A 12576-nucleotide genomic window follows, 5' to 3' on the forward strand; every position below is an offset into this window, starting at 1 on the left:
TGGCAGGACCCAGTACAGTCTAGATCATCCCTGATAGACATTTATCTAACCTACTCTTAAATATCTCCAGAGATGGAGATTCTACAACTTCCCTAGACAATTTATTCCAGTGTTTAACCATCCTGAGTGTTGGGAAATTTTCCTAATATCCAACCTAAACCTCCCTTGCTGCCCATTGCTTCTTGTTCTATCCTCAGAGGCCAGGAAGAACAAGTTTTCTTCTTTCTCCTTGTGACACTCTTTTAGATACCGGAAAACTACTATCATGTCCCCTCTCAATCTTTTCTTTTCCAGACTAAACAAGTCCCATTATTTCAGTCTTCCTTCATAGGTTAAGTTTTCTAGAAGAGTGGAAGAATGACTTCTCGTGTCTTGCTCACAACACACCTGTTAATGCATCCTAGAATCATGTTTGCTTTTTTGCAACAGCATCATACTGTTGACTCATATTTAGCTTGTCCCTAACCCCTAGATCCATTTTTGCCGTACTCCTTCCTAGACAGTTGCTTCCCATTCTGTATGTGTGCAACTGATTGTTCCTTCCTAAGTGGAGTACTTTGCATTTGTCATTATTAAACTTCAGCCTATTTACCTCAGAGCATTGCTACAATTTGTCCAGATCATTTTGAATGATGATCCTATCCTCCAAAGCAGTTACAACCCCTCGTACCTTGGTATCGTCTGTAAACTTAATAATCATACTCTCTATGCCAATATCTAAATTGTTGATAAAGATATTGAACAGAACCGGTCCCAAAACAGACCCTGTGGATTCCCACTTGTTATATCTTTCCAGCAGGATTGTGAACTGTTAATAACTACTCTCTGGGAACGTTTATCCAGCCAGTTATGCACCCACCTTATAGTAGCCCCATCTAAGTTGTATTTGCCTAGTTTATTGATAAGAATATCATGCGAGACCATATCAAATGCCTTACTAATTGTCTCTGCCTTTCAATAGAATTACACGATATATCTCTTAACTGTCTACCTGTCTCTCAATAAATTCAGTTTAAAAATGCCTGTTTGTTAGTCACGCTCCAGTGCCACATCCACTCACATCTAATATTTGTTTCTGTTCCCTTCTGTTCCCTATTCATTCCTGAAATTTGGAGACTGGTCACATCTCTATAACCTCCTTGTGACATTCTATGGCTGGAAGGACTGCTGGGGCAATCTATCTTGTTTACAAGAGGTAATAAACAGTGAATGTTCTTAAGTATAGTAAGTCAACTGCTCATGATTAGTAACATATTGTAAACTACAGGTTAGACCTCCCTGTCCGGCACCCTCTGGACCTGACCGGCACCTGACTAGTCCCAAAGGAGGGAATTTGCTGGATCGTGGGAGGTCAGCCCCTCTTCTCACAGACTGTGGACTCTCCTGGGATCTGTCAGCAAATCACCAGGCTCCCTTGCCACTGGGCCACCAGCTCCCAGCTCCTTGGCAAGCCCCAGGGGTGCTGGGACTACACTGCCCAAAGACTGAAAGACTCTGCAGCCCCTGCAGCTGCTGGCACTCCACAGTCCCCAGGCTGCTCCAGGGCGCCTGGACTTTGTTGCCCTGAGCCAGAACTCTCTGGTCTAGGGGTTCTCTGGTCCAGCAACACCCACGGTCCTTCCGGACCACAGATGTTGCCAGACCAGAGAGTCCTGGACTAGAAAAGTTCAACAGGAATAGAAAGGTTCCTTTGCTATTAACTCATCTAGATTGCTATTACTTCAACCTTCTTGCATTACTAATGATCACTTCCAGATATTCTGTAGAGACCTACTAGATTACTATTGTTTTCCCCTTTCACTTTCCTTGGAATGCCCTACAGAATTAGAATTGAGCCACAGGCAATCAAAGAGACACAGAACACAGATAGAGAACCCACTGGGGGAAAGCTGTTTTGTGGGACATTCTGCAATTTCAAAAAATACTCCATTGCAAAATAGAATGAAAATAAGAAACACTGGAACATCTTGTGAAACAGACTTTGAGGAAAAAAATGTTTTGGGTTAATCAAAACATTCTATTTTGATAAAACTGAAACTTTTTTCTAATGTTAAGTGTTAACTTTTTAACTTATTTATATAAAACAAAGTATTTTGTTTTGGAAGTAATTTTGAAGTGAAAAATTGAAGTTTGAAGAGAGATATTTCAACTTTATTAAAATATTTTGTTTTCTATGTAGTGGGGTATTTAAAACAAAATTTGGTTGAAATCAACACTTTTTTCTAAACATTGTTTTCTGTGTAAGTGGCATTTTTAATTGAAAATCCATTTTGATGAAAAAATTCTGATGAGCTCTAATAAAAAGTAAGACCCACAATAACTCATCCTCAGTGGATGCACAAGTATGTAGAGCTGTTTTCATTCTCTTTCACTGAAGAGGATGGAGATTTATTCCAATCTGCCCATTTTAAAAAAAGTCAGGAAAGTTCTAGTTGATGAGGAAATAGCTGAATCCAGGAAGAAAACAGCTGTTGAGTACAAGCTGAGGATGGTTTAATTATGTCTGCTGGAGAGTTCTCTCTTGTTGGCATGGAGCAGCTACATGAGAGATCTTATAGCAGCACAACTTCATCAGTACAGCTGTGACACTGTAATCTCTCTAGTGAAGACAAAACCAATTTCATGGTCGCTGCTTCTAAAATGTAGGCATACGAACAGCAAAAGTGGTGGCAGCAAACGCAAGCATTTTGGGAAGGACAGGATCTTGGAGATAGGGTTAAATCCAAGACCTGAGTGGATCTAAAGCTCTTCTGCTTAACTAAGAAAGGAAAAGATTATAAGAATCAATTCTGGTGGAACACTGGGATACCAGCCAATGATTTTTTTTTGAGACCTTTAATAGCAACCTCAAGAGAAGGAGGATCATTTACAATTTCAGTGGAACTTTTGGTGGCCTTAAAATCAAAAGCAAGTCCATACTATTCCACCAGTTGAAAAAGGTGAAGAAAATTATTATTTGTTGATGATTATTTTTTCATTATCAGGACCCTCTTTGTGCTAGGAACTGTACAAACAAATAGTGAGATAAAGACCTGGCTTTTAAGATCATGTAAATGAAAAAGACTGATGAGCACTAGGGATAGGGGATGCAGCGTGCAAGCAAACGACTGGCATAATGTGTGGCAAATATAAGTGTATGGACTTTTCTGAACAAATTTATCTAGTGTATTATTTTATCTTAGAAGGTCAGAAAATTACTTTCCAATTCCACAAAATATTCAGTGAAAAAGGGGCGGAAAAGTTGTGTTTTCCTCTAAACTTTCTTTGACTTTTTTCTGGTTCTCATGAAATAACTGAAATCATTTTAGCAACTGAACCAGCCCTATACTATAACTCAAAAAAACCTGTTTTATCTGAATTTCATTTTGTCAAATCATTTCCTATTAAAGCATTTTGATGGAAAAGATTCAACTGACTTTTAGTTTAATTTATCAATTCAACTTGTATATAATCCACATAAACAGTGTTGCTGTTTTTTGGTCCCCTTTCTGTGGATTGGCTATAGAGTGAGCCTTATGATCTTCTGATGCCTCAAAACTAGTAGACCTGACCTTAGCTTTCTTAGATGAGGTTCATATTTACAAATCCAAATGTTCTGGATTGAGCCCTAGCAGATGCATCTAAGAATATCATCAAATGTTTAAAAATATACTGTCTATACTTACAGTGCTCTTCTAAAACACAGGACCAGAGTTTTTTCATGTGAAAATAAAAGCAGCACTGTTGTCATTTCACTCTGAGTATAGATCTAAAATCAAAAAAGTTTTAAGTACTTCTAAGTCCAAATTGTTCTGCTTCTCTTTGTAACTAAGGAGGATAATTTTGCGAAAGAAATTAAAAGAAATGCTAAAAACACAGATATTCCTTTTCGCTATAACAACTGTCATAGTAAAAGTTATATTGTGAGAATGGTATAGAGCTTTGGACACTAATTCTGTTTTTGACTATGCAGAAAAATATATCTAGAATTATTCTTATTCCATTTACAAAACTCTTCTTATAACCTGAAGACCTTGTAACGCATTTCCCACTTAAAAAAAAAAAAGAATCGAAGAGCCTCACCTTGATAAGATCTCATCAACAAGACAGGGCAGAAGTGTGACCATATCTAATATGTAATCTTATCCATCTTGACAGTTATATGCAGGTTAGAAATAAGGGTACACTGAGAACTTGAACTAGACTGATTAAAGATTTTCAGAATGTCATTGGCAATGCTCTAAGAATCTGACTTTCCTTCTAATACAGCTGACTGTAAAAAAGACATTGTGGCACTTGTGGCACAGGACAATGAAAGGAACCCAAATTTATTCCTCTATAAAAATGCCAGTGGAACTGGGGGGAGGGGAGCACCAGATGAAATTTGGTCCATTGGTGAAATTCTGTCCTTTCTCTGTTCTGTAAAATATCCCACAGAAATCAGTGGTTTTACACAGATGTAGGTGAAGGCAGAAAAAGGCCCTACTTGGATAATGATAGCCGCTATTGGCGGGGGCGGGGAGGAGGGTTGAAAGCTTATTAAAGCCATGACACATTAGCCATTTGCCCATTCCCCAAGATTTGTATTTTTATTTTTCATTTACACATGAGTATAGAATAGGTAGTACTGGTAAACAATGCCTAAATTAAAAACTGAGTATGCGTTATTTCAACATGTAAATAGCTTACTACACAGGAATACTAAATTTCATAGTGTTGCTCAGCACTATTCAGAAAACATTAACTATTGAACAATATGTAGATAAATAGGACTACTCTCCTCATTCTAGAATTGAAGATATTGGTTTCCACCATTGGCATTTCATCAAAGTATATGGCCAAGATTTTGAAAAACGAGTGTTTAATGTAAATAGACTTATTTTCAGATGTCCTGAGTACCTGGAAGTGTCCATTAAATTCAAAGTGAGCGTCTGAGTTCTTATCACTGTTGATCATGAAGCTACTTCTCAGTAATCCAATTCCACAAAGTATTTGAACATATTGACAGTCAATGGGATTATGTGTATTCTTGAACTTCACAGGGGTAGTCGAGTTAGTTTGTAACAGGAAAAACTTAAAAAACCACAAATAGTCTAGCACCATTTTGTTTGTCTTTAAGGTGCTGCTAGACCAGAGGTGAGCAATAATTTTTGATGGGGGGCTACTCCAAGATTTTGAAAAGTGGTTGAGGGCCACACTCCTCCATGACATTAATGTAGATGCGGGGTCTGGAATGGAGGTTGGGGTAAGGGACTGGGGTGCAGGATGAGCACTGGAGTCTGGGAGGGAGTTGGGATGAAGCAGGAGTTTGTGACCTAGGGCAGGGGACTGGTGTGCAGAGTTTGGGATGTGACCCAGGGTATGAGGGGATTGTGATCTGGGGCAGGAGATTGGGGTGCCAGATCAGGGAGTGGGTATGGGTGTAAGAGAGGGACAGAGGGTTTGGGTATGTCGATTGGGGGTCAGAGAGTTGGGGCAGGAAAGGGCTGGGGTGCCAGAAGCAGGCTGCGGCCAAGAGACTCACTTGCCAGCTGACAAACCTGCCTGCAGATCTCAAAATGTTTCCCAGCCAGCCTGCTTGCCTGGCCATGTGCTTCATGAATAACTGAGCCCAGGAGAGGGGGTATTATTCTTCTTAGCTGCCTGTTATTCCAACAAGCAGCTCCTATTGGTTGGTTTCTGCCAGAAACCAGCCAAGGCGAATATGCTAGAGGTTGGGTGGCTCCTAAAACTTCCCCCTTCCCTTCTAGTTTTAAAACAGCAACGGAGCCCTGCAGCTGCATTTCTGCACAGTGCATGGGGCTGCAGGGGAACCTGATCCTAGATAGCTCCCTCCATAGATAGCTGGGTTTGTGATGACCAGGTGAACCATATGGTGACTTGCCTGCCTGGTGCAAAGGATGCGGATCTCTCAAGGCATCCAGATAGACTTATGTGTAGTGCTGGGGAGGAGCCGGTGGTCATAGTACATGTAGGTACCAATGACATAGGAAAAGGTAGGAGAGATGTCCTGGAGGTCAAATTTAGGCTGCTAGAAAGTAGACTGAAATCCAGGACCTCTATGGTGGCATTCTCAGAAATGCTTCCAGTTCTACGCGCAGGGCCAGGTAAGCAGGCAAAACTTCAGAGTTTCATTGCGTGGATGAGACGATGGTGTAGGGAGGAGGGGTTTAGATTTATTAGGAACTGGGGATACTTTTGGGAGAGGGAGAGACAATACAGGAAGGATGGGCTCCACCTAAACCAAGGTGGATCCAGACTGTTGGCACTAAACGTTAAAAAGGTCATAGAGCAGTTTTTAAACTAAGAGATGAGGGAAAGCCGATTGGTGCGGAAGAGCACATGGATCGGACAGAGACTTCTCTTAGAGGAGATCCATTGATGGAGATTCTCTAGGTTTTAGTCAGAAAGAGAGATGGGGAGATGATAAAGTATGGGCCAGATCAAACAAGAAACAATCACATATACAAGAATCCAATACATCAGGGAAGGGCAGACAAATAAACAGTGGCAATTTTTTAAAGTGCTTTGACACAAATGCTAACAGTCTAAATAATAAGATGGGAGAACTAGAGTACCTCGTATTAAAGGAGGAGATTGACATAATAGGCATCATAGAAACCTGGTGGAATGAGGACAATCAGTGGAACACAATCATACTGGGATATAAGATATATCAGAAGGACAGAATAAGTTGTGAGAGTGGCAGAACGGCACTATATGAGAAAGACAATGTAGAATCAAATGAAGCAAAAGTCTTAAATGAATCAACATGTTCCACAGAGTCACTATGGATAGTAATTCCATGCTCTAATAAGAATATAGCAGTCGGCATATATTTCCGACTACCTGACCAGTGATAGTGACGTTGAAATGCTAAGGGAGATTAGAGAGGCTATCAAAATTAAAAACTCAATAATAATGGGGGATTTCAATGATCCCCATATTGACTGGGTACATGTCACCTCAGGACGAGATGCAGAGATACAATTTCTCGATGCCTTAAATGACTGCTTCTTGGAGCAGCTAGTACAGGAACCCACAAGGGGAAAGGCAATTTTCATTTTAGTCCTAAATGGAGCTCAGGATCTGTTCCAGGAGGTAACTATTACAGGACCTCTTGGGAATAGTGACCATAATATAATAACATTTAACATTCCTGTGGTGGGAAGAACACCTCAGCAGTCCAACACTCTGGCATTTAATTTAAAAAAGGGGAATAACACAAAAATGAGGAGGTTAGTTAACCAAAAATTAAAAGGCACAGTGACTAGAGTAAAATCCCTACAAGCTGCATGGAAACTTTTTAAAGACACCATAATAGAGGCCCAAATTAAATGTATACCCCCAAATTAAAAAACATAGTAAGAGACCTAAAAAAGAGCCGCCATGGCTTAACAACCATGTAAAATAAGCAGTGAGCAATAAAAAGGCATCTTTTAAAAAGTGGAAGTCCAATTCTAGTGAGGTAAATAGAAAGGAACATAAACACTGCCAAATTAGATGTAAAAATGTAAAAAGAAAATTCAAAAAAGATTTTGAGGAACAGCTAGCCAAAAACTCAAAAAGAAATAACAAAATGTTCTTTAAGTACATTAGAAGCAGGAAGCCTCCTAAAAAACCAGTGGGGCCCCTGGATGATTGAGAGACAAAAGGAGCAATCAAGGACGATAAAGCCATTGCGGAGAAACTAAATGATTTCTTTGCTCTAGTCTTCATGGCTGAGGATGTTAGGGAGATTCCCAAATCTACACCATCTTTTGTGGGTGATGAATCTGAGGAACTGTCCTGAATTGAAGTGTCATTAGAGGAGGTTTTGGAACAAATAGAAAAACTTAACAGTTACAAATCACTGTGGGTACGTCTACACTACAGCGCTAGTTCGAACTAACTTAGTTCGAATTAGTTAATTCGAACTAAGCTAGTTCGAACTAGCGCATCTAGAACTAAAAACTAGTTCGAACTAGCGTTTTGCTAGTTCGAACTAGTAAGTCCACATTGAGTGGACTCTGAACAGGGCTTAAGGATGGCCGGAAGCAGTGCCGGCAGGGCATCAAAGGAGGACTTAGAGCATGGAGATGCTGTCTCAGGCTAGCCGAGGGCTGCGCTTAAAGGGTCCCGACCCCCACCCCGGACACACAGTTCTAAGGGGTGCCCCGCTTGCAAAGAAGTTCTGGCTTGGAGTGCCCGGAGTACCCACACTGGGCACATCACACCACTCGGCCATCAGCCCGGCTGCACTTGCCGCAGGCTGCCATCTGGGGAGAGGGAGTAATTGGGGGGCTGCAGGAGAGCTTCCACCCCCAGAAGCCCGCAGAGCCAGCCCAGTCCTCCCCATCGGGGGCTCGTACCCCATTCCTCCCTCATCTCCTTCCACTTACCCTTCCTTAGCCCCCCTTCTTATTGATGTACAAAATAAAGATAACGTTTCTTCCAACATTGACTCTGTCTTTATTGAACAAAACTGGGGGAGACTGGGAAAAGGAGGTGGGAGAGGGGAAGAGAAAGGCTGGGAGAGGGGAGGGCAACTAACATGATCAGGGGTTGGGAACAGGTCCCAGATGAAGAAAGGCTACAGAGACTGGGACTGTTCAGCTTAGAAAAGAGGAGACGGAGGGGGGACAGGATAGAGGTCTCTAAAAGCAGGGGTTGGGTGGAGAGGGTGCATTCCGAAAAGTTCTTCCTGAGTTCCCCTAAAGAAGGACTAGAGGACACCAAAGGAAAGGAATGGGTAGCAGGCTTGAAACTAGTAAGAGAAAGTTGTTCTTCTTGACAAAGCAAATAGTTAACCTGTGGAACTCCTTGCTGCAGGAGGCTGTGAAGGCTACAACTAGAACAGAGTTTAAAGGGAAGTGAGATCAAGTCATGGAGGTTGGGTCCATGGAGTCCTATTAGCCAGAGGGTAGGAGTGGTGTCCCTGCCCAAAGTTTGTGGAAGGCTGGAGAGGGATGGCACGAGACAAATGGCTTGGTCATTGTCTTCGGTCCATCCCCTCCAGGGTCCCTAGGGTTGCCCGCTGTCGGCAGACAGGCTACTGGGCTAGATGGACCTTTGGTCTGACCCAGTACGGCCATTGTAAGCTCAGGGCTCAGTGTCGGGGGTCTCAGTGGACCCCCTTGATTTTCATGCACACCTGGTCCTGGGTGGCCAGGCTGGCAGCTCTCCTGCCCTAGACGGCCACTTTCCTGTGCCTAGTGCGGAGATCGTGGACGAGGTCCACGATGTCCGCACTAGCCCAGGAAGGTGCCCGCCTCTTGCGGTCCAGGGCAAGCTCCCGGGAGCCGCCAGCCTGGTCCCGGCAAGAGGGGGTGGGCTGGGGGGCATCGGGTGGGTGGCTCTGTGCCGTGCCAGGTGCAGGGTCTGCTAGCTGGGTGCTGGCAGGCTTGCACCTGGCACGGGCACCGTAGCCAGCCCGTGCCCCTTTAAGGGGTCCGGGGCCAGGAGGGGGGCATAGAGTTTCCCTGGTGTTGGCCAGAGTGGCCACCAGGGAAACCTGGGGAGGGCTAGCCTCCCACTAGTTCGAACTAAAGGGCTACACAGCCCTTAGTTCGAACTAGCTAGTTCGAACTAGGCGTTAGTCCTCGTAAAATGAGGTTTACCTAGTTCGAACTAAGCGCTCCACTAGTTCGATTCAAATTCGAACTAGCGGAGCGCTAGTGTAGCAACTATTAAAGTTAGTTCGAACTAACGTCCGTTAGTTCGAACTAACTTTGTAGTGTAGACATACCCTGGGACTGGATGGCATTTACCCAAGGATTCTGAAAGAACTCAAATGTGAAATTGTGGAACTATTAACTGTGGTTTGTAACCTATCCTTTACATTGGCTTCTGTACCTAAGGACTGGAAGACAGCTAACATAACGCCAATATTTAAAAAGGGCTCTAGAAGTGACCCTGGCAATTACAGACCAGTGAGTCTAATGTTAGTACCGGGCAAACTAGTTGAAACAATAGTAAAGAATAAAATTGTCAGACACGTAGAAGAACATAATTTGTCGGGCAAAAGTCAGCATGGTTTCTGTAAAGGGAAATCATGTCTTACTACTCTATTAGCGTTCTTTGAAGGGGTTAACAAACATGTGGACAAGGGGGATACAGTAGATATAGTATACTTAGATTTCCAGAAAGCCTTTGACAAGGTCCCTCATCAAAAGCTCTTGTGTAAATTAGATTGTCATGGTATAAGAGGGAAGATTATTTCATGGATTGAGAACTGGTTAAAAGACAGGAAACAAAGGGTAGGAATAAATGGTAAATTTTCAGAGTGGAGAGGTGTAACTAGTGGTGTTCCCAAGGGTCAGTCCTAGGACCAATCCTATTCAACTTATTCATAAACGATCTAGAGAAAGGGGTAAGCAATGAGGTGGCAAAGTTTGCAGATGAAACTAAACTGTTCAAGATAGTCCAGACCAAAGCAGACTGTGAAGAACTTCAAAAAGATCTCACCAAACTGAATGATTGGGCAACAAAATTGCAAATGAAATTTAATGTGGATAAGTGTAAAGTAATGCACATTGGAAAACATCATCCCAAATATACATACAGTATGATGGGGGTTAATTTAGCTACAACTAATCAGGAAAGAGATCTTGGAGTTCTCTGAAAACGTCCATGCAGTGTGCAGCGGCAGTCAAAAAAGGATGCTAGGAATTATTAAAAAAGGGAAAGAATATCTTACTGCCCCTATATAAAACTATAGCATGCCCACATCTTGAATACTGCATACAGATGTGGTCTCCTCACCTCATAAAAGATATTTTGGCATTAGAAAAGGTTCAGAAAAGAGCAACTAAAATTACTAGGGGTTTGGAACAGGTCCCATATGAGGAGAGGCTAAAGAGACTGGGACTTTTCAGTTTAGAAAAGAGGAGACTGAGAGGGGATATGATAGAGGTCTATAAAATAATGAGTGGTGTGGAGAGGGTGAATAAAGAAAAGTTATTTACTTGTTCCCATAATATAAGAACTAGAGGACACCAAATTAAATTAATGGGTAACAGGTTTAAAACTAATAAAAAATAAGTTCTTCTTCACACAGAGCACAGTCAACCTGTGGAACTCCTTGCCAGAGGAGACTGTGAAAGCTAGGACTATAACACACTTTTAAAAAGAGCTAGATAAATTCATGGAGGTTAAGTCCATAAAAGGCTATTAGCCAGGGGATAAGGAATGGTGCTCCGGCCTTTGTTTGTCAAAGGCTAGAGAGGATGGCAGGAGACATTTTGCTTGATCATTGTCTTCGGTATACCCCCTCTGGGGCACCTGGTACTGACCACTGTCGGCAGACAGGATACGGGTCTAGGTGGACCTTTGGTCTGACCCAGTATGGCCATTCTTATGTTCTTTATGTTCTTACATTCTGTGGGCCAGATCCAGTAGCTTGGTGGGCCAAATCTGGCCCAGGCCTGTGCTAGACTATTCGTTGTTTTTTTAAGTTTTTTCGTATTCTTAAAGTTAGTCCCAAGCTTAAGTATCTTACTGGATAACAATTTAGGGCCCAGATCCTCAAAGTTATTTACATGCCTACTTTCCTGTTAGGAGATTTGGACCCATGTGCCTAAATATGGATTTTGAAGCCTACTTGTATTTTATCTGTTTTTTTTAAATAACTTACATGTATATGTTTTTGCAATGTTGGTTTCAGGATATTAGAGGCACAAGGTGGGTTAGGTAGTATTTTTTGTTGGACTAAATTCTGCTGACAAAAGACACAAACTTGTATGCTCACACAGAGCTCTGATCTGAAAACTTCTGTGTAATCTCAAAATCTTATCTTTTTCACCATCAGAAGTTGGTCCAAAAAAGATATTACCTCACTTACCTTGTCTTTCTAAATGTACATGCACAAGGGTAAATTTTTCTCTCTCATATCTACTTCATGGATCATACAAGGTGCTCAACCTCAGGGTGATGAATAAAAACTCTGTAGAAAACTAAAGCAAGAAATCTATACAAATATGTCACTGTGAACATCTACAGGGAATAATCATAGTTGCATCCACATAAAGGGGGAAAAAATGCTGACCTACAATGGAATCAAATTACAGAACTCCATAGCTGCTTCTCTCAAGATTGACAATTACAAACTATTTTCTGGATATACGAATGAATGTCACATTTTGCTGCGTCTAAGGAATTTTCCCTACTTGGTTTAATAGGATGCCCATCAAGAGATAAGCATTTATCATGTAAAACTTGATATGCTGTGGCTATATCCAAAGACTCATGCAGACTTAAACATGTATCTCCAGCATTATCTCACATTAGAGGGTTAATTACTTTTTTTCTTAATATAGACTTTGTATTCAGTTGCTAAGGAAACAAATTATTTCTTCATCATCTACAAGTATGTGAATTATGTTATGGGGAGATGCTAGTAATGTTAAATCAGAAAATAAAAATAACCTTGCAGCAGAAAAAAAGTGAAATAGAGGCTGACTCTCTGAGAAGGCCAGCTTAGTGATGCAGAGGCAAAACAATGCACTGTCTCACGGGAATCTAGTTGCAGGTTCTATGTTTGTTCTTCTCACAGAAGCTTGGGAAAATATGTCTGCTAAGAGCTCAGTGCATAAAGACAGTGCATAAAGTCTGAAGCAG

Source organism: Pelodiscus sinensis, chromosome 1 (genome assembly GCF_052426305.1).
Source record: "Pelodiscus sinensis isolate ZL-2025 chromosome 1, ASM5242630v1, whole genome shotgun sequence".
In the NCBI taxonomy this organism is placed as follows: domain Eukaryota; kingdom Metazoa; phylum Chordata; order Testudines; family Trionychidae; genus Pelodiscus; species Pelodiscus sinensis.